General features: G+C 40.0%; 1 protein-coding gene and 2 non-coding genes across 5 annotated transcripts in view; 2 read left to right on the top strand and 1 right to left on the bottom strand.

The window, feature by feature from the left end:
• FARS2 (phenylalanyl-tRNA synthetase 2, mitochondrial) overlaps positions 1-23,836 on the top strand; it is a 243,254-nt gene that overhangs the window by 115,057 nt on the left and 104,361 nt on the right. The gene's annotated exons all lie outside the window — the stretch shown is intronic.
• On the bottom strand, positions 5,656-5,727 carry TRNAP-AGG (transfer RNA proline (anticodon AGG)). The gene has a single exon. It is a non-coding gene; the product is annotated as a tRNA-Pro (tRNA).
• Positions 13,490-13,561, top strand: TRNAP-AGG (transfer RNA proline (anticodon AGG)). The gene has a single exon. It is a non-coding gene; the product is annotated as a tRNA-Pro (tRNA).

The following is a 23,836-nucleotide window of genomic DNA, read 5'->3' as shown; positions in this document are numbered from 1 at the left end:
TTTGCTACTCTGTGTATTGCTCTTTGTTCCCCTTTCCATTAGCCAAGCATGCAGTTTAGCCAGATATAATGTCTTCAGAAACTCAGCTCAGCACAGAATGCTCTGTGGCACTGCTGGCTCTGTATTTGAAAACCTAAAAAGCTGTGAATTTGTTAATAAATTTCACTTCTACCTTTTTTCATGCTTCTCCTGCAGCATGGTACTGATGATGGAGAAGGCAAATAATTCTTAGTTTTCTTTTGAATTTTTAGTATTTGAAGGAAATTTGCCAAGTGAAGCTTAGTGCCTGGCTCCAGCCCAGCTCACACTGGAAGGAGTGTTAGTTCTGGTCAACAACATTGCAGCCAATGCCCAGCGTTTTAAAAAAAGATGCTTAAAAATACAGATTGTGGGTTTGGCTTTCTTTGGTTCTACTTCTAAGCCATATTTTTACACAGCCACAAGAGTAAAACATTACTTTTTAAACCTGTGAAATCTTTACACTCATGTCAGAATCTGGGCGAAAAACAAACAAGTCTGCTAAATATGGAAAGGCGAGCCAGCAATGCAGAAAGTCATTTTCTTTTTCTTCTTGATAAAAGATTTGAAACAGTTTAGTCCTTGTACTGCTGAAGTTAGAAGCAAAGCCAAGTTCCCTGTGAAAGTAAGAGGCAAAAGGACAAAGCCCTGCCCGTATAGGTGCAGCTGTGTGTGTGTTCTGCAAGCCGTGTTTTATGATGAGTCCTGCATTTGAAATTGTCATTTGGAGCTCTGACTACAACTAAGACCGTGTTGCCAAGAGGACCAAGCATGGCTTCATGCTTAAAAGGAGAAGGAAGCAGCTCTAGGTGGACAGTTGGAGCAATTAAGTTGTGATGAATTTCTTGCACACCGGGGGCTCTCTCATTTGGAATGACTGGTGTCTTCTTCTCAGAAGATTATTTCACTTTTTTATACTTCCCATTCTTTCTCCATCTCCACAGAAAAAAAGGAACTGAGATTTCTTGGGTCTAATCTACCTGTTTTGGGGTTTTCTTTTTTCCTTTATTGAAGAGAGCCGAAACAACAAAACATAAAAAATCTTACCTCCCTAGTGGCATAGGTTTATTTAGCTGCTGTGCAGAGGAGATTGAAATTGTCTTCTTTATTTCTCAAAGACAGGATGCAGAGGAGCTACAGTTTGAGTCTTGCTGTGCTGGATTAGATTATTCCCAGGTAATAAGTGACTGACACTGCACTCTTCACTGATTTTTGTAATTCTTCTGAACAGTCCTGGTCTCTCTGCATTCCGGAACTCCAGAGTGCAATAACAGTATGAAGTTGTATGTGCAATTTTCACTTTTCCAGATGGTGTACTTGCAAAGGGTTGCCTCGAGCAAAAGAAGTTATCTTTCGACTGGCAAAGGAATACTCTGATACCCACATATGCTGTTATGTTTTGTAACTAAGTTCATTAAATGTGGAAAGGGAAAACTTCGAGTTCTAATGACCATACTTAATTTTTAAAAAGCTTGTATTAATAGAACAAATAGAATATGCACATTTGTATATATGCCTTCTGTCAAGAAAACCACCAAAAGACTGAAAATGAACTATTGTTCCCCAACATTTTCCTGAATATAAATCATGGAATGATACAACACCATTTTTCCAGACACTCTTTGGTTAATTTCTTGAAGAACAGAAAATGAGAAGAATGCTGGAAGAATTAGCACTTCAGGGTCTCCTTTCATTCATCAAAGAGATGTGTTTTCAAGCTTAGTATAGTCTCACATGTGCTGCTATCAGCAAAATCATTACATTAAGAGTTTCCCAAAGTTAGCAGAGAATTAATGGATACTTGCTCTAAAACTCCAAAGACAATCATAAAGATGTCAAAGATCTGCTTTGATCTTCTGTTTATTTTCTGTAATTCATCTGATAAAGACACAGGTTCTTCACTATAAGCAGAACAAGGCTTGGTTTTGTGAAGCAGCATTCTGCCAGTAAGAATGTGTGCCAGAATAAACCCTTGACTTTAACGAGTACAACATAAATGTTGCTCTGACACCAAAGAATGAAGTTGGGTTTCTAGATAGAATTGATCGTGTGTTGTTATTTCACCTATTTGAATTTCCTCTTCCTCTTCCATTGTTTTTATGTTTACTTAGAGAATGTAGGGTTTTCTCCTTACTTATTCTATAGGATTTTGATCTGAGTTGAAGTCACAATTCCATACTTCAAGAAAAAAAAAAAGTTTATTTGTCACAGTGTGCTAGCATGCTTAGGGGATGCCTCTTTGATCCAGTCCAAGTTGTGATGTTTCTGAGAACTGGTAAGCATACTTTAAGCCAAATTGCTGAAGGCATTTTGGGATGTAAGTATGTGATGCCACTTTTGTGGGAAAAAAAACCTCCACTGGTATGCGGTAATCAGGGACCTCTTTCTCAAGATTCATGCTGGAAGAAGACAGCTTCTGTTTTTGAATATTTCATGCTTGTCACAAGTGGTGTCAAATTTTATCTTTCTTCTTTGTATGCTATCTTGCATTGTCTGTGTTGGCTGTATATGCATATTATGAAGAAAGAAGTTACATTCCAGGTTTTGAGTTTCAAAAATATGTGAAAAATTTGACTGAGCAACCATCACAAATCTGTCTGGAGCCATATTTTGATTTTGTATCATTGCTGGCTCAGTCTTCTTATATAGTGAGCACTCTGCCAAATCCCAGCTGATGAAATTAGATATTACACACCAAAAAACAGGAATATTACAGGTTAGGTTTATTTAGGCAGTAATAAATATGGCCATCCAGCTCCATGTGAAGAATTTGTTTTCTTAGGGAAACACAACAGTTTGCTTTGCCTGAAATGCACTTAAAGTCTTTGTGAGAAATAATGAGATAGTTCCAGGAGGGATAGGAAAAAGTATCTTGGAATACCTGTTTGTTGTCCATAGAGTGATGCATATCATGCTAACTGTGAGCCAGCAATAATCTCACAGCATCTTGGGTTGTATTAGTAGTGTGGTCAGCAGGCTGAGGGAGGAGATCCTTCTCCCCTGCTCAGCTCTGACAAGATGCGTCTGGAGGGCTGTGTATCTTTATGCTTATGCTTAATTACAAAACAATTTTCCTGTTGATTCTGCTTTGAATGGTTTTCTTTGGGCAGTTCACATGTCATTGATGGCTCTGCTGTACTAATTCTCAGTCATTGCCCAAAGTTTACAGATGTGGTTTGTTGTTGTTGTTTGGTGTTTTGTTGTTGTTGTTTACTATTATTTTCCCTTACTTTTGTTCCCTGTTACATAACTCTTGTTCAGGCTAGGTTTAGTACTTACCTTCCAATAATGAATCACTACATGAAGTGGGACAATATTATTTGTTACTTGGCATTTTAGTATCCTTTTAAGTTCAAAAATAAAATGTCATGAAGAAAATCAGCCCATAACAGCTAGCTATTGGCTCTGCTCTTTGTGATGAAACAGTTCATGAATTAAGGCCATGAGGCTAAATGATGTATATTTAAAGAATGCATCCTCTTGTATTTTTTCCTGCTAAAAAAAGGCTTTAAATTCTCAACAAAGGATTTTATTTTTCAGGTTACTGTATTTCACACTCTCTGTTCTGCAGTGTCTGAAGTTTCAGATTATCTGAAGAGCTGGTCATCTTTGAAATCTGACCTGAATAACCTTTTTCTGTAGACTCCACTAGTGCTAACCAGTCAGAACAAAGAGGTGGTGCAAAATTTTGACACAGCCAATGTGCTGAATTAGTATGACAGTTTTATATGATGCTGGAGTAGTAAAATAATTTTTTGAATCCTACTGAAATGGCATTTGTCAGTTTTTCAAGCAAATATTTGTTAAAAAGCTTGTAATAAATGAGGTGCATTGTAGTCCCAGGAGGAAATGGAAAATACCCCGAGGCTTTCAGAAGGATTTCATTCACCTTCTTAGCAATTATTTATATTGAAAGCTTCTGGTGTTTGTTCTCATTAAGTATGCAAGCATGTTCATATTGTCTGCCTAAGATCCTCAAATTGTTGGATGACTTGCTTGTATGAGCAACCACTGGTTCTGTATACTTTTCACCTATTGCATTTGTTGTCACATGTATTACATGGTAAATGCTTCAAAAACAGCATAACTGTAATTAATGAGTTAATAAAAAAAAAACAAATGTACTGGACTTTATACTTACAGGTAGGGCATGCTAGTTCTGAGCTCTATGCTCATCCACTGCCAAGAACAGAGCATAGATGCTTTCTGTTACACTGTTAAGAGCATATTAAGACAAAATGCATAATTATGCTTTTCAGTGTAACATAGTTCCTTCGCAGATGAATCAGAATTTAATGTGATGGTCTCCTTAGGTCTTTGCTGAATATTCCATTCTCCTCCTGTGTTACTTATTCATGCTCTTTCAGAAGCTTAATTGCATGCAGTGACATAATCAGAGATGATGCAGGCACATTGTCCCATAATCGAAAGTTTTGCTCACGGATATTCCATATTAAATATTAAAAGGCAAACGTGATGATTACTTACCTTAGTTGCTTTTTTTTCTCCAGAAGTATATTCTTTATCAGACACTGTCTGAAACTTCAGTGTATTTCTTGTTGGCTGGAGAAAAAGAGACCTTAGAATGTGTGATCCTTGGGATCCACGAGAGACTGTTTGCAAACACAGTCCTTTCTTGCCGAATAGCTGCACCTTCCTCTGCGGCCAGACACTCTCAAAGACAACAAGGCTATCATGTGTGTGTGAGCTGATGCTTATGAGAGTGTAGCCCTTTGTTCTCCTTTCCCATGACATCTGGTCTAAAGAGTGGGATCAAGGCAGAATCTGACTACCTTATTTTACAGATAGTGGAATTGTAGGGGTTGAAAGTGACCTCAAGAGATCATTGGGTCCAACCCACTGCTAAAGCAGGTTCAGTAGAGTAGGGTGCGCAGGTGGGTCTTGAATATCCCCATAGAAGGACACTCCAGAACCTCTCTGGGCATCCTCTTCCAGTGCTCTGTCACTCTCAAAGGAAATAAATTCTTCCTCTTGTCCAGAATGAAAGTCCTGTGTTCCAGTTTGTGTCCATTGCCCCTTGTTCTATTGCTGCGTGGCACTGAAAAGTGCCTGCATCCATCAACTTAATGCCTGCATTTTTAGATATTTGTAAATGATGACATTCCCCACTTAGCCTTCTCCAGACTGAAGAGTCCCAGGTCTCTTCTCAGCCTTTCCTCATAGAGCAGATGCTCCAATTCCCTTGTCATCCTTACAGTTGTCCAGCTGGACTCTCCTGAAATTCCCTCTTTTTCAAGAACTGGGAGATCCAGAACTGTAGATGTGGCCTGACGAGGGACGGGATTACCTCCCTCGAGGTGCTGGTTACATTCTTTTTAATGCACCGGAGGAGCTCTTCTGTCTGCTTGACCCCAGGAGTACCGTGGTGGCTCATGGCCAGCCTGTTGTTCAACCAGGGCACCCAGGTCCTTCTCTACTGATCTCCTTCCCAGCAGGTCTGCCTCTAACCTTTACCAGGGCACCCAGGTCCTTCTCTAGTGATCTCCTTCCCAGCAGGTCTGCCTCTAACCTCTACCGATGCGCGCCCTTATCTTATCCCATCCCTCCCACACGGGCACAACCCTGCACTTGCACTTCTTCCACCTCATTGCCTTCCTTCCTTTCTGACCAAAACGAGGGCTCGTCCGGGATTTGAACCCGGGACCTCTCGCACCCTAAGCGAGAATCATACCCCTAGACCAACGAGCCAACTGAAAACAAAACCCTCCTGCACTCGCTCACTCCAACTCCCCACTCCGCACTGCACCGCACAAAGCTCTCCTTACACCTCGCACAGCGCTGCCCAAGCGCTTCTTCAACTCCAGCACCCTGGGGCTCTGCCCCGCACAACGCTCCTGGAAACGCAGCACGGCCTGACATGTTATGCTGCGCCTCCTCATCGCACAAACACTTCTGCTTACCTACGGCGGCCGGACTTCAACTCAACCTCACTCGCTCCCCGCCACTCTCCTCACCTGCTCATGGGGCACCTTTCATTACTTCACTCTCTACTGCGCCTTTAGACGCTTCAACTGCGCCAAACGGAAACAAAATCAATCAAACAGATCTCAAAGATGCCCACACATCTGGCTGGCACGGTACTCTGAATTCTTACTCCTCTCTCAACAGGTTTAAAATTGTATCAAAATCAAACGGAGTGGCTCCACAGGGCCATGGAGATGAGCTGAGGGCTCCAACACCTCCCCTGCAAGGACAGGATGAGAGACCTGGGGCTCTGCAGTCTGGAGACCAGAAAGCCCGAGGGGCACCTTACAGTGACATTCCAGTACCTGAAGGGGCCTGCAGGAAAGCTGGGGAGAGACTTTTTAGAAGGGCATGTAGAGACGGGAGGAGGGAAATGGCTTTAAACTGGAAGACGGTAGACTTTGACTACAGCTTAGGAAGAAATTCTTTACTGTGCAGATGGTGAGACGCTGGAACGGGTTGCCCAGAGAGGTTATGAATGCTCCCTCCCTGGAAGCATTCAAGGCCAGGCTGGATGGGGCTGTGAGCAACCTGGTCTAGGGGGAGGTGTCCCTGCCTGTAGCGGGGCGTGGAACGAGGTGGTCTTGAAGGTTCCTTTCCAGCCCAAAACATTCTGTGATTCTATGAAAATCTTTATTATCAAACCTGATGTGATCTGAGACAGCAAATATTCAGAACCCTGAGAAGATCTAGGGATTCGCCAGTGTGTATCCTTCTATTCCTGTGAATTAGCTCAGTGAGATCTTTGTTCTTTTTGTGCATATTTTGTTTTTACATCCCCTTTTCAGACAAAAATCACAGAAAGAGTATTGAACAGTCATATACGTTTCTTTCATTTCCAACAGAAAAAAACTAATAGAATAACGTAGATATTGTGTCTGTTGTGTGGTGATAGTATTAGGTGGTGAAAAGGAAAAAAAGGTAATGAACAACTAACTGTTGCAGTGAGATACTGGCAGCCGGCTGCATTGGCCATGATTGGATACACATTACTAGAACCTTGTGCTACCATCTAGCTCTTGCTACTCTAGGTTTGATAGGTATTGATAATTGAAAGGTCAGAGGGCCATACTTTTTGATTCCTGGTGCTGGTCCCCATAAAGAATGGATTCTTCTTTCAGAGGAGCCAGATACTAAAACTTCCTTTGAAAGCAATTTCAACAGGAGATGTTTATGTTTTTTGAAATCTCTTGTAATTCATTTTGAAAAGCATACTGCTAATCTATCTGCACATTTGTGGGGATAATATATAATGGACTGGTGAAGAAAGATTTGTATATATTTGAAAATATGCCGCCATGCTGCATCATCAAAAAGAAAGAAGTTGACAATCCATCCCTAATTTCAGTGTTGTACCTGATTTACAGAGAGCAAAAGGACCACTCAAAATGAGAAGTGTTGGTGTATTGCTCTCGTGATTCCAGTGCCTGCTGCTGCCAGTCGGCACCTCTCTCCAGCCTCTCCAGACAGATTATTTTCATCTGAGGTGGATCCTGAGGGAGAAGGGGCAGGAGTCAGCAGGCAGCCAGGTGGCGATGAGGCGGAAAGCACCAGTGTCCAGAGCACGGAAATGATGTCTGTAGGAATATGTTTTCTTTGTGGAGAGGTAGATGCAGTGGTGGGAAAAGAGAGCTTTTTAGCTGTATGTGGCTAAGGTAGAAAAATAGGACCTTGTTAAGGAGCTGCAGACTGAGAACTTCTGTGGGATCCACAGCTGTAGCAGATGTTGAGTGCTTTTGATGTTGGTGCTGTGTGTTGTAGGAGCATGCCTTCCTGAGCACTCAGGGAGAAATGCTGGCACTACGCTTGCTTTGTAGCAGCCACATTTTACACCCTGAAGGCCTGTGGCACCATCCAGTGTGACATTCTGTGATGCCACCAGGAGGAGAGGGAAGCTGCTTGTTGTTCCTGCCTTGGCACTATACTGCAGGCTGCTCTTCCAGTGTTCTGCTGTACTTGTCCTGTACTGTTGTCTTCTGTGATATTTCTACTAAGCTTTACCCTTGAGTGAAAACCCTGTGTTCTGTTCACACTCTTAGCTCTTACTTATAGCTGTCTGAGCTTAAAAAGAGCTTTTTCTTACTAACCCTGAAAACACTAGTTCAGAACCACGGTGTGTCTTTGTGGGACATCTCTATCAATATGTAAATATATAAATGCTTCTTGTTCTGTATATGTGATCACACTTGTAATATTTGGCTCCAGTAAGCATAACAGAGATATGGTTTTTTTTTAATAACAGAGCCAGAGTTTAGGAGAACTATGTTTCTGTGGAGAGGTTTGTTCAATCCTTGTTGTGCTGATGATCTGCCCTTCAGTTTGCAGTACTGACTCCAGATTCAGCATTGTAATGTTGGGGACAAAGTGCTCCTACCTATGAAAATGCATTTGTTAGTATGACATGAATTAACAATAATACTTTACAGATGTGGCAGAGAGCATCTGGACTTTCTTGCAGGTGCCCTTAGGAATGAAGCGACAATCACCAAGGCACATCTACTTAACTCTGACTGTTTACACCATAAAAAGAAATCAACTCTTCTAATTATATTCAGAACTGTAGAAAGCTGTTGCTGCTTTGGATTATTTGATCTCTCTGGGGAAACTTCCTTCAAACATAACAGCCTACATTTCTGCTTTGTTAATTATAAAGCTGTGAACAAGAAAATGCGAGACAATCTCTACTATTCTTAGTGTAATAGTAACTTACCAAAATATTACTGCCTTTATGAGTCCCAGTGGAAGATCTTTCTTTGCGGAAAGAAAAAACCTATTAAATAAATGAGAAAATATATTCCAAATGTATTAAGCAAATAATCAACATACATTCATCATGGTCTCTTCTAAATCCATGCACTTAGGGTTTTTTTTTTTGCAGAGTGGCTCGTGATTTCTTTTTTTATGACCCCACCCAGAGCAGATGTTTATTCTTTTGAAACATTACCTTGTGCGTTTTCTGCAAGGAAGGACAGATTAAAAATTATTCTTTTCTGCTGATATAGAAGATCAGCTGGGAATCATGCAGTGTAATACTTTGTTTTTGGCTGCTATTGAGGTCTTTCATAAAGATGAAAATTTTTCTTTTGCCTTCTTATTGGAATGTTTCTGAGAGTCCTTAAATAAAGTTGTTATAGATCTTTTATTGCTTAAAGGATCTTTTCTGAAAGATGGAAATCTTAAGATGTCAGGCAAAATGCATGGAGAGGTGTGAATGCTTTGTGCTGTCCATCTGGAATCCAAACCAGGTGAAGGTCCTTGGCAAAGTTTTGAGGCTTTCTCTAGCAGTGTGATACATTCTTGTTTTCTGCATTGCCATTCATTATTTTCAGATGGCTTTCCTATTGTGTTTGTTACAATCCAGAGCAGTGGCTTGCATGGATATGTTTTCTCCGCTCGTTTTTTTAGCTGGGAGGCAGGGATTGCTCTGTGAGGCTTAGGATTTTTAATGGACGTACAGAATCTTGTCTTTTTGTAGGTTTTGAGTATTTCGACTTATTGACTATTTCTTTAAAAAAAAAAATTGAAAGTCAATATATCCTAGTCAATTCAACAGCAAATTACTGACCTGTGTCACTATCTGTAGACATACAACTCAGTGAGACCCAGTCCTGGGCATGAGGCTCTGCCTGAGGAGGAGGTTGGACCTGATGATCTCCAGAGGTTCCTCTGCAATTCTGTGTGTTGCACAGAGGTTCTTAAGAGAATTATGTCTCAGTGCATATCACATGTTTCACTGTGATAAGTTCTGCTGCTATGCTTGGTAATTGAACGATTGTGGTCCAATTCCTACAACGTCCCCACAGCTCCCCTCCTTAGAGTATCATCAGTGTCAGCGATTGCCAGTTACTGGCTGCTTTGAATTGCAAGACTGTGGCTGAGGTGATGACCTGAAGTGTTCTGAAGAATTCTGAGGTTTGAAATCATGGAGTTTTTGAAACCAGAGCTGCTGCAACATGCGGCTTGTTTTTTGTTGTGCCTGTGCCTCTCCAGTGTGCAGCTGTTAGAAGACACTTCGTTGAACACTGAAATCAAATCTCACAACATTAGAAATAGGATGACTTTGGGTGCAGAGCGTTTACCATTGGCTTCAGAAGTACCAGTCTACTCCCATTTTGCTCTCAATTCAGTAACAGACCATTGTTGTCACCCTGTTAAGCTTTAAGGTCGAAGGCTTAAGTAATAAAAGCTTGTTAGTAATGATTTTTTTGCATAGATCTTGAAGACATGTCATAGTAACTCAGTCTTCTGAAGTTTGTAAGTGCTTGCTGAGATGGTCACTGAGCACCAGATGGATTTAGCTGCTATAGTTGAAGTAATCAGGCCTGCCTCTTTTTTTGACAGGCACCATTTAACAGCCTGAGTGATAGCCTTGTGCCTTTATTTCACCTGAGAAACCTATGCTCATGTGAACTGCAGAGACCTCTGTAAGCTTCTAAGCTCATGGGATACTTCTAAATCTTTATTGATCATGCTCATCAACCATGGCAAATATATAGAAGAGCTCCACAGTGATTCTGATGATCGCAATGTATGTTTCTTGGCTCAGTCAAACAGTATCAAACCTGGTATCATCAGCACTGTACCCACAAAGTATATATTTATTTCCCTCAAATCATGTCCTAATGCTGTGTACCATTTTGGCACATAGGGCAAGCAGAGCAGTTTTACAATTTTTATGAGACACAAAACTTTCTCTTTTCAGTGGTAGTTGAGAGGAATAGGCAATATTTGTATGTCATGTCCTGGAAGTGTTTTTGTAAGTAAGATTTTATTCTGGCAGCTTTTGGGGTTTTGGTTTGGTTTGGCTTTGCTATCTTCATGGCCTTTGGAAACACAGCAGTTTAAGGGCAGAGAACAGTACTTCTTATACATACATACGTGCATACATACATAATCATCTGTGCAGTGCTTGAATTGTAGTTGTGTAAATTTATCTGCCTTTCTTTCGTGAACTATGTGGATTCGAGGACAGAAAAGATTGATACAGGGAGTCTTTGCAATTTCCTTTATATAGCATATTTGTGTGGCTGTGAAAGTTAAGGTCAAAAACTGGGGAGGGTCAGGACTCCATTGTGATTCTGTGATAACAGGTGGCAGATTTGCTAGTTTAAACTGGTCTAATAAAACTGAAGTAATTATGAATTTATAATGAGATTAGTGGTAGGTACAGAAAATTGAGAATAACCGGCTTTTGGGTTACTGAGAGAATGGGAGCGTTCTGAAATCTTGGTTAGTGAATATATATCTCAAACAAGCCCCAAGGTATGTCTGCCACAAGTGGACTAACTGTGGCAGAGCTGGCTAATGCATTCACCTTGGCTAGAAAGAAGAGGAGTAAGTTTTTCTTCTTGGAGCTTCTTGTTGGCCTGACTGGGCTGAAACTGGCCTCTGGCTGAGCTGGGTCAAGAAGCAGCCTATGAACCTTCAGCCTCCATGGATTGCATGGACATCACTGCAGTTACTCTGGTTGCAAAAGAGAGACAGGAAGGGGTTATTTTGCTTGCCTAAAAAGCTTGTCTAAGCATATGGCTAAGTAACTGATTAAATCTAAAGCCAAGAGTGAACAATATGACTAGCAGTTTGACTGAACTCACTTCCTCATTGTGCTGCCATTAGATGAGTATCAGCTGCACACAACAGCATGATGACTGTACACTTCAAGTATTGGTCTAAACCATCTTCCTGAGTCTGCTTTTCTTGAGTTTCTTTTTGTGTTTTCGATGCTTGAATTTTCTTGACTTCTATAAGAATGTTTTTCAAAGCCAATCACATGGCTTCTCATAAAACATACAGCTTGGCAAGCATCCTCCTGCCTTGCCTGGCCCAACTCTCTGTTGTGTTTTTTTATGAAATCTGAATTAAGGTGAATCTTATCTGAAATTTTGTTACATAGATCAAGCAGTTGTGCATTCAATAAATGTGAGCAAATGCATGGAAACACAAAACTTCTGATTCCAATACTTACACTTTGAGAAAGGAATAACAGTGGTTACATCTTCTATGTGCACGTGCATAGAAATTAGAATAAATAATAACTGGGCCTGTTTTTTTTCTTTTGCCATTTGGCTAACAACAGCATTGATCTCATCTGGTCTGAATTGGCACAGGTTCACTGATGCTGGAAGAGCTTTTATACTAATTCACACCAGCTGAGCATGTTCAGCAAACCAGTCTGTGCAAGTGTTGTTTTGTTGTGTTTTTTTCTTCCCTAGCTCCTTCTGTTCTCCTTCTTTCTTTCTCTCCTTCTGTTCTCCATCTTGCACTCGTGTGCTCGGTGTTTTTTTTATTCTGCCTCTCATGAGCAAACTCCAGTGCTGGCCCATTGACTGTACATAAAGTACAGGGCCGTTTCAGAGTAGGGCTTCTTTATATGAATCCAAAAGCCTATAAATATCTGATCCTAGGTACCTTTACACGGATATTGAGAAAATTTATTAGGAACCCAAAATGAAGATTTATCCTTTATCTTAGTTTTTCTTTCTTCAAATTAGTTTTAATTGTGCAATATATGTCTGTGCAAGTAAGCTCTTGTTCATTTGATTTTCATAGAATCACAGAATGTGATTGTGTGAATCAGATGTGATTTGTGAATCACAGAATGTTTTGGGCTGGAAGGGACCTTCAAGAACACCTCGTTCCACGCCCCCACTACAGGCAGGGACACCTCCCTCTAGACCAGGTTGCTCACAGCCCCATCCAGCCTGGCCTTGAATGCTTCCAGGGAGGGAGCATTCATAACCTCTCTGGGCAACCCGTTCCAGCGTCTCACCATCTGCACAGTAAAGAATTTCTTCCTAAGCTGTAGTCAAAGTCTACCGTCTTCCAGTTTAAAGCCATTTCCCTCCTCCCGTCTCTACATGCCCTTCTAAAAAGTCTCTCCCCAGCTTTCCTGCAGGCCCCTCCAGGTACTGGAATGTCACTGTAAGGTGCCCCTCGGGCTTTCTGGTCTCCAGACTGCAGAGCCCCAGGTCTCTCATCCTGTCCTTGCAGGGGAGGTGTTGGAGCCCTCTGCTCATCTCCGTGGCCCTGTGGAGCCACTCCGTTTGATTTTGATACAATTTTAAACCTGTTGAGAGAGGAGTAAGAATTCAGAGTACCGTGCCAGCCAGATGTGTGGGCATCTTTGAGATCTGTTTGATTGATTTTGTTTCCGTTTGGCGCAGTTGAAGCGTCTAAAGGCGCAGTAGAGAGTGAAGTAATGAAAGGTGCCCCATGAGCAGGTGAGGAGAGTGGCGGGGAGCGAGTGAGGTTGAGTTGAAATCTGGCGGCCGTAGGTAAGCAGAAGTGTTTGTGCGATGAGGAGGCGCGGCATAACGTGTCAGGCCGTGCTGCGTTTCCAGGAGCGTTGTGCGGGGCAGAGCCCCAGGGTGCTGGAGTTGAAGAAGCGCTTGGGCAGCGCTGTGCGAGGTGTAAGGAGAGCTTTGTGCGGTGCAGTGCGGAGTGAGGAGTTGGAGTGAGTGAGTGCAGGAGGGTGTTGTTTTCAGTTGGCTCGTTGGTCTAGGGGTATGATTCTCGCTTAGGGTGCGAGAGGTCCCGGGTTCAAATCCCGGACGAGCCCTCATTTTGGTCAGAAAGGAAGGAAGGCGATGAGGTGGAAGAAGTGCAAGTGCAGGGTTGTGCCCATGTGGGAGGGATGGGATAAGATAAGGGCGTGCATCGGTAGAGGTTAGAGGCAGACCTCTCTACTGAGGAGTCCTCTCTACAGTAGAGAAGGACCTGCCGTATGAATGCCTTAACAGGCACATCTCAGCCCTTACAGGAAAGAATGTCTTCCTGATATCTAGTCTAAATCTACTCTCTTCCAGTTTAAAACCCATGTCCTGTTGCTACATGCCCTAATAAAAAGTCCCTCCCCAGCTTTCTTCTCGGCCCCTTCAGGTACTGAAAGGCTGCTTTAAGACACCCATGGAGCTTTCTTCTCTTCTCCTGGCTACAGAGTCCCAACTCCACCTGCCTGTCCTTGTAGGGGAGGTGCTCCAGCCCTGTGATCATCTTCATGGTCCTCCTCTGGACCTGCGCCTGTATCTCAGTGTCCTTTTGTGTTGGGGGCTCCAGAACTGGACACAGTACTCCAGGTGGGGTGTCATGAAAGCAGAGTAGAGAGGCAGAATCGCCTCCCTTGACCTGCTCATCCCTCTGCAACCCAGGATACGGTTGCCTTTCTGGACTTTAAGTGCACATTGCCAGCTCATATTGAATCTTTCAGCAGCCAGCACCCCAAAATCCTTCTCCTCAGGACTTCTCTCAAGCCATTTTGGAAGACTCACAGTGAATACCTACTGAATTTTGCTGTTGATGGTTATTCTTTTTTAGAGTTTGTTAGAAGAACTTTTATTTCTATTGTGGCACAAAAAGAGGAGAGGATTTACATTTACAAGAGGATCTGCTCTACTATATGGTGGTGCTGTTTTGCCTCGCTTAAGGGAATTTTGTGCGTTTTTTAGAATGAAAGCTTATGCTAAATGTATCTGCGAACTTCTCATGGTAATTATCCAAGAACACCTTGATTAATCTGCTTGTATTTTAATGGTTGGTAACGTCTTAAATTGTTCAGGAAAGCAGGCAACCATGATGATAATGGTGCTTAGAAGCTAAAAACATCTTGTAATTATGTGCCACTCATGCACAATACATCCTAGGAACTGACAAGGGAAATGAAAGCGTGGTGATTCTGTTGAGTTTATACTATTTTAATGCCAAGTCATGCCCATGCAACTATTGTGATTTTATAGTATTTTGTGTTTTTACAGATATGTGTATTTTTGGAGTACAAAAATGAAAAAAAAATGATGAAAGGAAAGTTAGCAAGTTCTGTGCTAGAGCTGTGCAGTGGTCCATTTCGCTCTTTTGCCTCATAATCACTAATATTTTTATCAGATAAATATGTGTGGGAAAATCTACAGTAGATAAATGGGATAGACAAATATTGTATGTATTTGGCTCTAGCATTATTTCTAGCTGCCAACAGTTAGCAGTTAGCTGACAAGGGTAAATTTGATGTTGCTTATTATCCCACTGATATAATATACAGCATGCTTGCAATCACGTGTTTTTATTGTCTGACAAGTGAAACTTGTTTGTGTATGACTAACGAGGTATAGAGTAAGGAAGTTTTATAGTCTGTGGTTTTTGATAACGTGCTGTTTAAGACATTAAAGCACACACCACGGATTTCTATTTGTTCAGGAATTCCTCATAAACAGGATGAGCAGGTAATTGGTTAGATTTAAATTAGTAATTTAAAAATATCTAATTATCTTAATGCGGCATAGTGATGTAGAATTTACTACATTTGGAAGCTCAAAAGCTTCAGAAAGTTAGAATAGAGTGCACAAACTTGTGTTGAAGTGTATTTTCATGATTAGGGCATCAGTTCTAGAAATCAATGATTCTGAGATGTATTACTCAATTAGTAATGATATGATTTCAGTGAGGAAATTACTGATATGCTTCAAGTTTCATAATTTCTATGGTAAGGTTAATCATCACCGTTTTTCATACTGTCTCCCTAAGGGTTAATGTTTGCAAGAAAATATAAAGAATCCAGCAAAAAAAAAAATGCTTCAAAACACGGATCTCTCTGGGGTTTGTCTGGTTCTTGTCCTCCGCTCTGTGCTGCTGCATCGCTGATGGAAAATTATTGTCCTTTATTGTTTAACTCCCCGTGGGTTTCAGATAAGCCAGATGGTGAGATCTCCTTGTAAGGGAGTTTTCTGCTTGGTATTATCAATTTTCCAATCCTGTATTAGTAATGAAGGAGTTGCAGTGTGTAATCCCCTTGGGTCTAAATGGTTTTAGCTACCTGTGTGTTCATTTGATGACTGCTACTATTTCTCTTATTTAACTTAAATCCATATACTCACTGCACAGTATAAAAATGTCCAGTTTCCAGTTAGCAAACAGATGTATGAATGAGGCATTGCTAGTTGGTATTTGGTACTTTTATAAGCTTTTTATTTTTTTTCCTCACAGACTGAGACAACAAGATATTAAAAATGTCAAGGGAGTTCAGCCAGAAAAGTTTCTGTTGGTTTGTCCTTTTTGTTAAGGCATCTTCCAAAAATCTCCAGTTTGCTTTTTAGTATATGTTAGGACACATACTTTCACACTCAGTTTTTCAGTGTGGAAATCAAGAGGCTGTCAATAATGCAAGAGGTTCCCAACATTAATGGAATTGTGGAGTTGAAATCAGGGAAGTTTTTGCTGAACAAGTGAGAGGATCTGGATTTTTTTTTTTCCATTGGAATAGGTTTAATTTGAAGGCAAGACAATGTATTTCAGGATTATGATGTGAAGTATTGTATGCCTGACAGGATGCTGCTTCCCAAAATATTAACATAAAAATTGAATAAAGATCTTAGGATCTTAGCAAAGAACACTGTTTAACATGATTGGCAAGGATTGTGTGGATTTTATATAAAGTGAACTTCTGCAGTTTGCACTGTTAGCTAATACTACACAAAATTTAGTATCTTGTGTGGATGAATATCTTGTATTTTCAGTAACCTGTGAAAACTTATAACATCTCATGTTTTATTTTGTTCCCTGTAAGCATCTCATTTGCAACATTCTTCTTGAACGAGTGAATGCAAGTGATTGAGTGTTTTCTTTTCAAAAGTAAGAGCAAAAACCAACAAACAAAACTGATCTTGTTGGTTGGAGGGGAGCCTCTGGAGGCCAACAATCCACATCATGATTTAGATGATCTTAATGGTCTTTTCCAACCTTAGTGATTCTATGATTGTATGATCAAAGCGTGTCCAGGCAAAAGAGGTTATTTAGGGCTTTGTTCACACCCAGTCTGTCAGAGAAGCCTGCATCCATTCATTGCTCCAGCACTGCAGTCAAGCCAGCTCTTCCACCATGGCTGTAATGCTGTCATCCTGGTCAGGTCACAATTCTGAAACCGTTCTAAGACTTCTCATTTTTCCTATTTGTTCCCCACGGTGTATGCACTTGTGTACAAACATTTGCTTTCAGGAGATAGTGTTCTAAGAGCAGAGCTCTCCATGCCATCTTTTTTTCTCTTAACAATAACTTTGGGTTTCCATTGTCTGCAGTGTTAGCAAGACCCATTGCTCACCAGAGGAAGTGCTCGAGTGCAGAGCTGGTTCAATTTTTGTCTGTAACTGTGCTGATATAACTTGTAGTTACGAATAAGTATTTGGTAAATTCAGTGGGTATGCAGATGTAAACAGATTATGTTTGTTCAGTGTCATCTCTTTACAAGATACACAAATGTGTATCAGCTGCTGAAAACTGGCCCTTCTATATGCATTTTCGTTATGTTTTCATATTTGAGGAGTGGACTGAGCTCTTAATGTAGTTGGTGCTGCAAATCTGATGTTTTTTGCCTTCAGTACTGAGCAAGTTATTTGAGTTAGCAACTGAGAAAATGTCCATTAACATAAAATGCAAAGTAAAGAAATGAACAAGAAACCAACTTAACTTATCCTTTCTACCTTAAGAAAAGTAAAAAAATAAATAAATTAAAAAAAAAAAAATTATGCAGCTGAAAAAAGATGAAGAAACATGATGGCTGTTTAAAAATTAAAAAAAAAAATAACAAGGAGGTGGAGAAAGTCAAGAAGAAACAGTTTGTATTGACTTGTTAGCTCTTTTTGGAAAGGTCACTGAGAATTTACACAGTGACAAAATAACAACCCAATTAGTATCTGTCCACTAAAACTAATGCTCATATTTTTCAAATTCTTCTATGTTGACAAGTGGGACTGAGATTCAGCGTGGACTTCTCTAAATGAGTGCAGGGCAGATATTACTGAGGTTATGAGCTTCTGCAGCAATTACTGCCAAATTTCAATCTGCAAAAGAAACAAGGTGTAATTAAGAGCTATGTGCAGGTTTATTTTTTAGGAAATATCTTCTTTTAATTTTATTTCCGATAGCTATAAGGGACACAGTTGATCATGAGAGTAAATCTTAAAAGCACAGGAGCCCCTTCACCTAGCAAAATAATATTTCATTAATTGTTATTACATAGTAATTATAGAATTAGGGAGAGTTGCATTTATCATTCTGTGTCAGTCACGTTTCCTCCCCAAAACTGAATTCAGTTCCTAACAACAGATTAATTATCAATGATGAAAAAGGAACATTAGTTAGAGAACTAGTGGGTTTTATCTTGAGAAAGGAATCTCTTTGTAAAGGGAGTTTAAATTGCAAATTTTCAACTGAGCAAGATTTTTATTAATATACTCATTCCTCCAGAAAGAAAAGCAGATGAGTAGCCTTCTCTGTTAAATCATTTAAATATTTTAGCAACGAAGTAAAATACCTGGTAAGTAAAGCAGTAACGTTTTGCTTACGTTGTACGTGCAAGCAGAACATTTCCAGGAAAATAGTTTATGAGGAAGATATATCACTCAAATACTTCTTGGCTCTCTCACATTTAGGTGCAGTGATACTCACACGCTTACGCAGCTCTCCCCAAACAGGCCAGGTTCTGACTCTGTGCACCTGCCCAGTGCACTGAGCGGGGTGGTGGGCACCTCTCCATGCCTTACTGAAGCCTGTGTTCTTTGGTTTGTTCCCCTCCTCCCTGCCCCCTGTTGTTTTCATTAAGCTTCAGGTGAGCTCTTGGATATGCACCCATAGTTTTGAGTCCACTTCTAGTAAAGCCTGATTTCTTCTCAAACCCATCTTATTCGCAGTTTTGACTGCTCAGTGGAGGGAGCTATGCTGCAATCTTTGCCTTCTTTGAATGTATTTTCTCAGGAAATCCCTTCTCCTTCAAACGCAAAGACTGTTTTGGTTTGTGCTGTTGGTCTCGGTGTAAGGGAATGAACTGTACTGTACAATACATATGCCTTGGAAGAGAGTAGTTACGGGGTTATCCTGCAGCACACTGCTTTGCAGTGAGCCCTCCCTTCATTCCTGGCTGCTGGTTAGCCAGCCAACTCCACTCATCAGCTATAACTGCAGTAACTCATCAGGACCTTGGCTGTGGGATAGTGCTGTGCTTACATAAACATCACAAATGTATCAGAAATTCAGCATATATATAGCTTAGTGCAGGTCACAGCCAGTGCGTGGATCACTCTCCAGCCCTGCCTAGGAGGAGCGTGCCGGTGTAGTAGGTGTGCCATTGATGCACTTCATTCCAGCAGAACCAACTTGCTGCTGCTGCCGAAGTTGTGCTGTCATAGATGTGCTTTGCTGTTGATAAGGTGCATTGTTAAGAAAAATCTCATCAAACTTTCCAAAGAAAAACAAATCTTATGAGTTCACTCTGTTGGGGAAACATTGCTGTTGTCTAAAGGCCATGTTTTGGGGTTGTTGTGATCTGATAAAGCAAGATTTTAGTATTTCAGCAAAAGCATGTACTTGCTTGGTTGCCTGTCATCCCTAGGAAAACTGCCCTGCATGTGAAATGGGGCAATTTGCTATTGATACACCTTACCAGGAAATGTTATTAGAGATAAAAGGGGGATGTAGAATTGGACACTGAAAGACTACATATGAACTTCATTTTGAAGTTATAAGAACAGTGGAGTCTTGGCAAGATATTAGTCCCTGAGGGAAAAACAAGCTCTTGTAGGATTCTTTTCTATTTATTTCATTTATTATAAGGTTGTTGTAGTCACGCTTCTTTGCTCGCAACAATTGCAGAGCATAATCTGCTTCACTTGTATGTTTTATTGCTTCTGCATCTGTTTCCGTCATCCTTTACATGCTGTGTCAACTGCATTACAAGACTGGGCGAGACACCTGTGCAAAATGTACAACTAAGATGCTTTCACACATTATTTCAAGGGCTTCAAGCAAAACCTCTTCTCGTGGTTTTATTATTTTTTTCAACTTTTCTTGCATAGTTTTTAATATATTAACATGGGACATCACAATGTTACCCTTCTTCCAACTGTAGTAGTATAGAAGCTGCTAATAGTGTATTGTGTGAAACTCCTTCAAACACTATGCCAGTGTAATACAATTTGTGCTGCTGTTTAGAAAATGTTATTTTTCAGGAATAAATGCTATGGCTCAGAAATTCCATATAAATTAGAAAGTAGAGAGGAAATGTGTTGATTTGAACATCCAAGAAACAACAATTACTTCCTCTTCAGTTCATTACTTTATCATTGCCTGCTTTGTTTGGATATTATGGGTTAATTTTAAAATAGTCTATAGCTAAATATTCTGCTGCTAGGCAAGAAGAGCATGAAGGTCTGTATACTACTGTGAATGAGATAAGTTGATGACATAAATTATAAAATTTTTGAAGAGTGCCTATAGACACTTTGTAGAATGCAAGAAGAATATTCCAGTGGAGTAATTTTTTGCTATAAGAATAGAAGAAAGTCAAGGCTAGTGCTTCTGAACAAAGATTTCTTGGCCTATGCATTATGATGATAGATTTAGCTACACCTAGATCTTTCCCGTTGCAATATTGGAATCAAATGTGTGTACCTGGAACCTTGACAGAACTCCATCTTAGTTACATGCCAAGTGGTTCCTAGATGAGTAATGTAGCTTTTCTTGAGATTTTTCCACAGAATGAATTTATGGCAGAAGAGTGTAGATGTTAAATCATAAACCTTATCTCAGTGTTGATTTAGATACTGTAGAGTAAAGGAGACCCATTTATGACCTCAAGGCTTCATTATGGTAGGTGCTGTACAAACCCAGAACGCGATATCAGTTCTTGCCCGTAGAAGTTGAATTTACCTTGTGCATTTTCAGACTAACCGTGATACTGTGCTGCAAGTAGCTGAACACAATCATTAACCTTTTGAAATGTACAAGTGCTCTGTTCTGGCTTTTGAATAGGAATAGACAAAAGAAAAATAGCATCCATTGCTATGATGCACATAAACTTCTATCTCTGTATATTTTGGAAATGTCTTAATCTCTTGAAGATTATATCACATTGTGATGTAATTGTGATGGTCATCGTGTTCTTGTTCCTTGCTCTGCCTGTCCTTGAAGAAAAGACCATTTCATAAGATGCTAAATAGTCAACGTAGGTATTGGGGAAATTTTGCCAAGAAGCTTTCATCTGGGGACAGTGAGTATATATGGAGTGAATTTTGTCCAGCTGTTTTTACACGCTTGAAAAATGAGATTTGTAATTGAATTTTTGAACAATACTGTAGACATAATCTTTCCAAGAAATGGCAGCCCCTTGTGTAGTTTCAGTAACTTTTATTTTTTCAGACCTCTGTGGCCACATTGCCTAGGGAGATTAACATTACTTAAAGATATTAAGGACCAAACAACTCAAAAATCCAATGTTTCCCCGAATGAACAAAACATTATCAAAGGAAATGGAATTTGCTTTTACATACACAGAACAAAAAGAGCAGTACTAAAACCCACAGGCAGTCAGGAGAAATAAACCTGTTAAGTGTCAGCTTGTTTCGTGCTCTGTGACATAAATTAAGAAAGCAGACTGCACTGCCCTCCATGGAAGATGTTCAATCTTAAGATGTTCCTCTATAAAGGAAGAAGAAAAAAAAAAGAAAACTAAACAAGTCATTTGTTCAGATCAGTGGACTGAGGTACAAGGAAAAGGAAAGACCATATACCATAAAAGTGTTTGTAGTTAATACAATATCTCGTATTGTACTTGGAAGTTAAGCAGTCACTTTATCTTTCACCATTTCAAAGGATAAATCCTACTGCAATGTGGTTGTGAACCTTGAAAAAATAACTGTAGTTTTAGGTAACATTTGGTTTAATGGTAGTTTTGTCACTGAGTCTTTTGTAAGTACTTAGAAGTGTGTTTGTGGGTTCAGGAGAAGTGGATTCAGGGATAGGGAGGCAGATGGAAAGAAGCAGGGGAAATGGACTGAAGAACTCATGACTTTAGAAGTAGAAACATAAAATATTAGGAAAATAAAAAAAAAAAAATCTATCTGGTAGATTTGTTCTTTCCTCCACTTGCTCACCCAGTTTTCCTGACCTCTCCTTCTCCCGACCAGAAATGTTTTCCTCCGAGCTATTTGGCTTGGTGGAATATTAGAAAAAGATGGTAGAATGTGTGTTAATTACATATTAGAAGAAAATTGAATCCAGTGGATGGCTTCCCTTGCTAAATTTTTTTTTTTAACAGACTGTTCCTTTAATATGTATGTACGAGACTATTTTGGTTATGGAACGAAAATAAACATAAATATTAAAAACTCAATCAAAGCCTTTAAAGTTCTTTTGCTTAGTTTTCAAGTGAAGCAAGCAGAACAGATCAGTCTGACCCATGAGAAAAAGCTGTGGTCTCAAAGTGACTATTATTGTTAGAAAATTATTCTGCATTTGAGATTTAGAAAGATAAGTTCTTTTTCAACAAGAATAGGCATAATTGAATGTTTACTTCTTCTCTCAAGTTCTTGAGGAGTGGCTTACTTAGCATGCATAGTCTGAAAGCCAAGTCCTTATTTTAGGAGTTAATTTAGACTGGATTGCACACAGGAGCCTGAATGCATCAATTTAACAGAGTTAGAGAATAATGTGACAGTTTTGATTTCTGCTTCTGCTGAAGAGAGCAGTTAGGAAAGAAACTTCTGTAAGATTTTTGACCTCAGTTGCTTAATAACGTGCCACCTGACCTCACAGTTCCATAAGCTCTTCTGTGTTATACTGATACCTTAGTGGATTGCTTTTTTTGCCATGTAAAATCTTGGACTCTCAGTATATGGGAGTTTCATCTAAAGTAGGAAGCCATTTAAAATTTTTCATTTCTAGCACAGGTAAGCACTGTTTGCATCGTTGCTGAGGTGCAGAATGTGCATTCTTAACCTATACTAGTAAGCAAATCTTAATGAAAGAAGCTGCTTTCAAACCTTTGATTATAAGCTGTCCATTAATCTCAAATATGAGCATAGGTCTTTGTTTCCAGAGTTTCTGAAATTTTGTGTCAACTCACAATGAAATCTGATTATCAGGTAAAGAGCTCTTGGGTGATCTGTTGAGGTACATCTGCAGAATGTGCAAATGGATAAAAAGGAAGGTGAAGATGATGAAAAAGAACAAATGACTGATGTACCAATTGGAGAGAAGGCTTAAGTGTTGCCAGTTTGAATTGGAAGGTAAACAGAAAAGATGTCTGAGGAGAGTATGAGAACATGTGATTGAGACTGAAGCTTGTGAAGCACATTTCCCATTTTGAGGTGTTGTACATTGCTAGCTAGTCGCTATGGCCGAGGTTTTGTTTCCTTTGTTCTCTCTGATTTGTGCATGGGAGGATATATTCTATATCCTATATCCTTTAGCTTTGGTTTTCCTTGTTTTCTGTTTTCCACTGGTGAATCAAGGCAGTGTACTCTTAGGCTGTACTTTGTGATATACTTCATTCAGTGCAGCTGTTGAGACTATGTACAAGACTGCCTGGGTTCATTATGTATACAAATTATGTTCTACACAGTTTAAAGCACTGATTCGTCTTCTAAAACATGATGCGTAGTGTGTGTATCCTTGAGAATGTGTTCACTCCTCTGCCCACCATGAATCTGTTTCAGTAATAGCCATGTCTTAAACTGAAAGCAGGAGAAGAAATTTGAGTCTTTGCTTCTGGACATCATCCCAGCTTTTAGCTCCATCCCTTTGTATATATTCATTTCTGAGCATTTTGAGAATAACACCCTATATGCAGGGCAGTTGGATGCTCCTGACTTTGCCTTGATCCAAGATCAAAATCTAATTTCTTTCACTGTCAGTAACTGCTGAGCATAACAATTTGGAGACCCAATTTAGGCTCTTTTGAAAGCAAGATTTCTTTATTGGCAGCTTTACAGGAGTCTCAAAAATTGTTAAATAAAATCCAACATAGATACAAAAATAAGTGTGGCTGAAGTGTATAAAGAAAAAAGTTTTGTCAACC

The sequence above is a fragment of the Phasianus colchicus genome, chromosome 3 (assembly GCF_987193195.1).
Source record: "Phasianus colchicus chromosome 3, bPhaCol1.hap1.1, whole genome shotgun sequence".
NCBI classification, from domain to species: domain Eukaryota; kingdom Metazoa; phylum Chordata; class Aves; order Galliformes; family Phasianidae; genus Phasianus; species Phasianus colchicus.
This window is presented reverse-complemented; position numbering and strand designations above follow the sequence as displayed.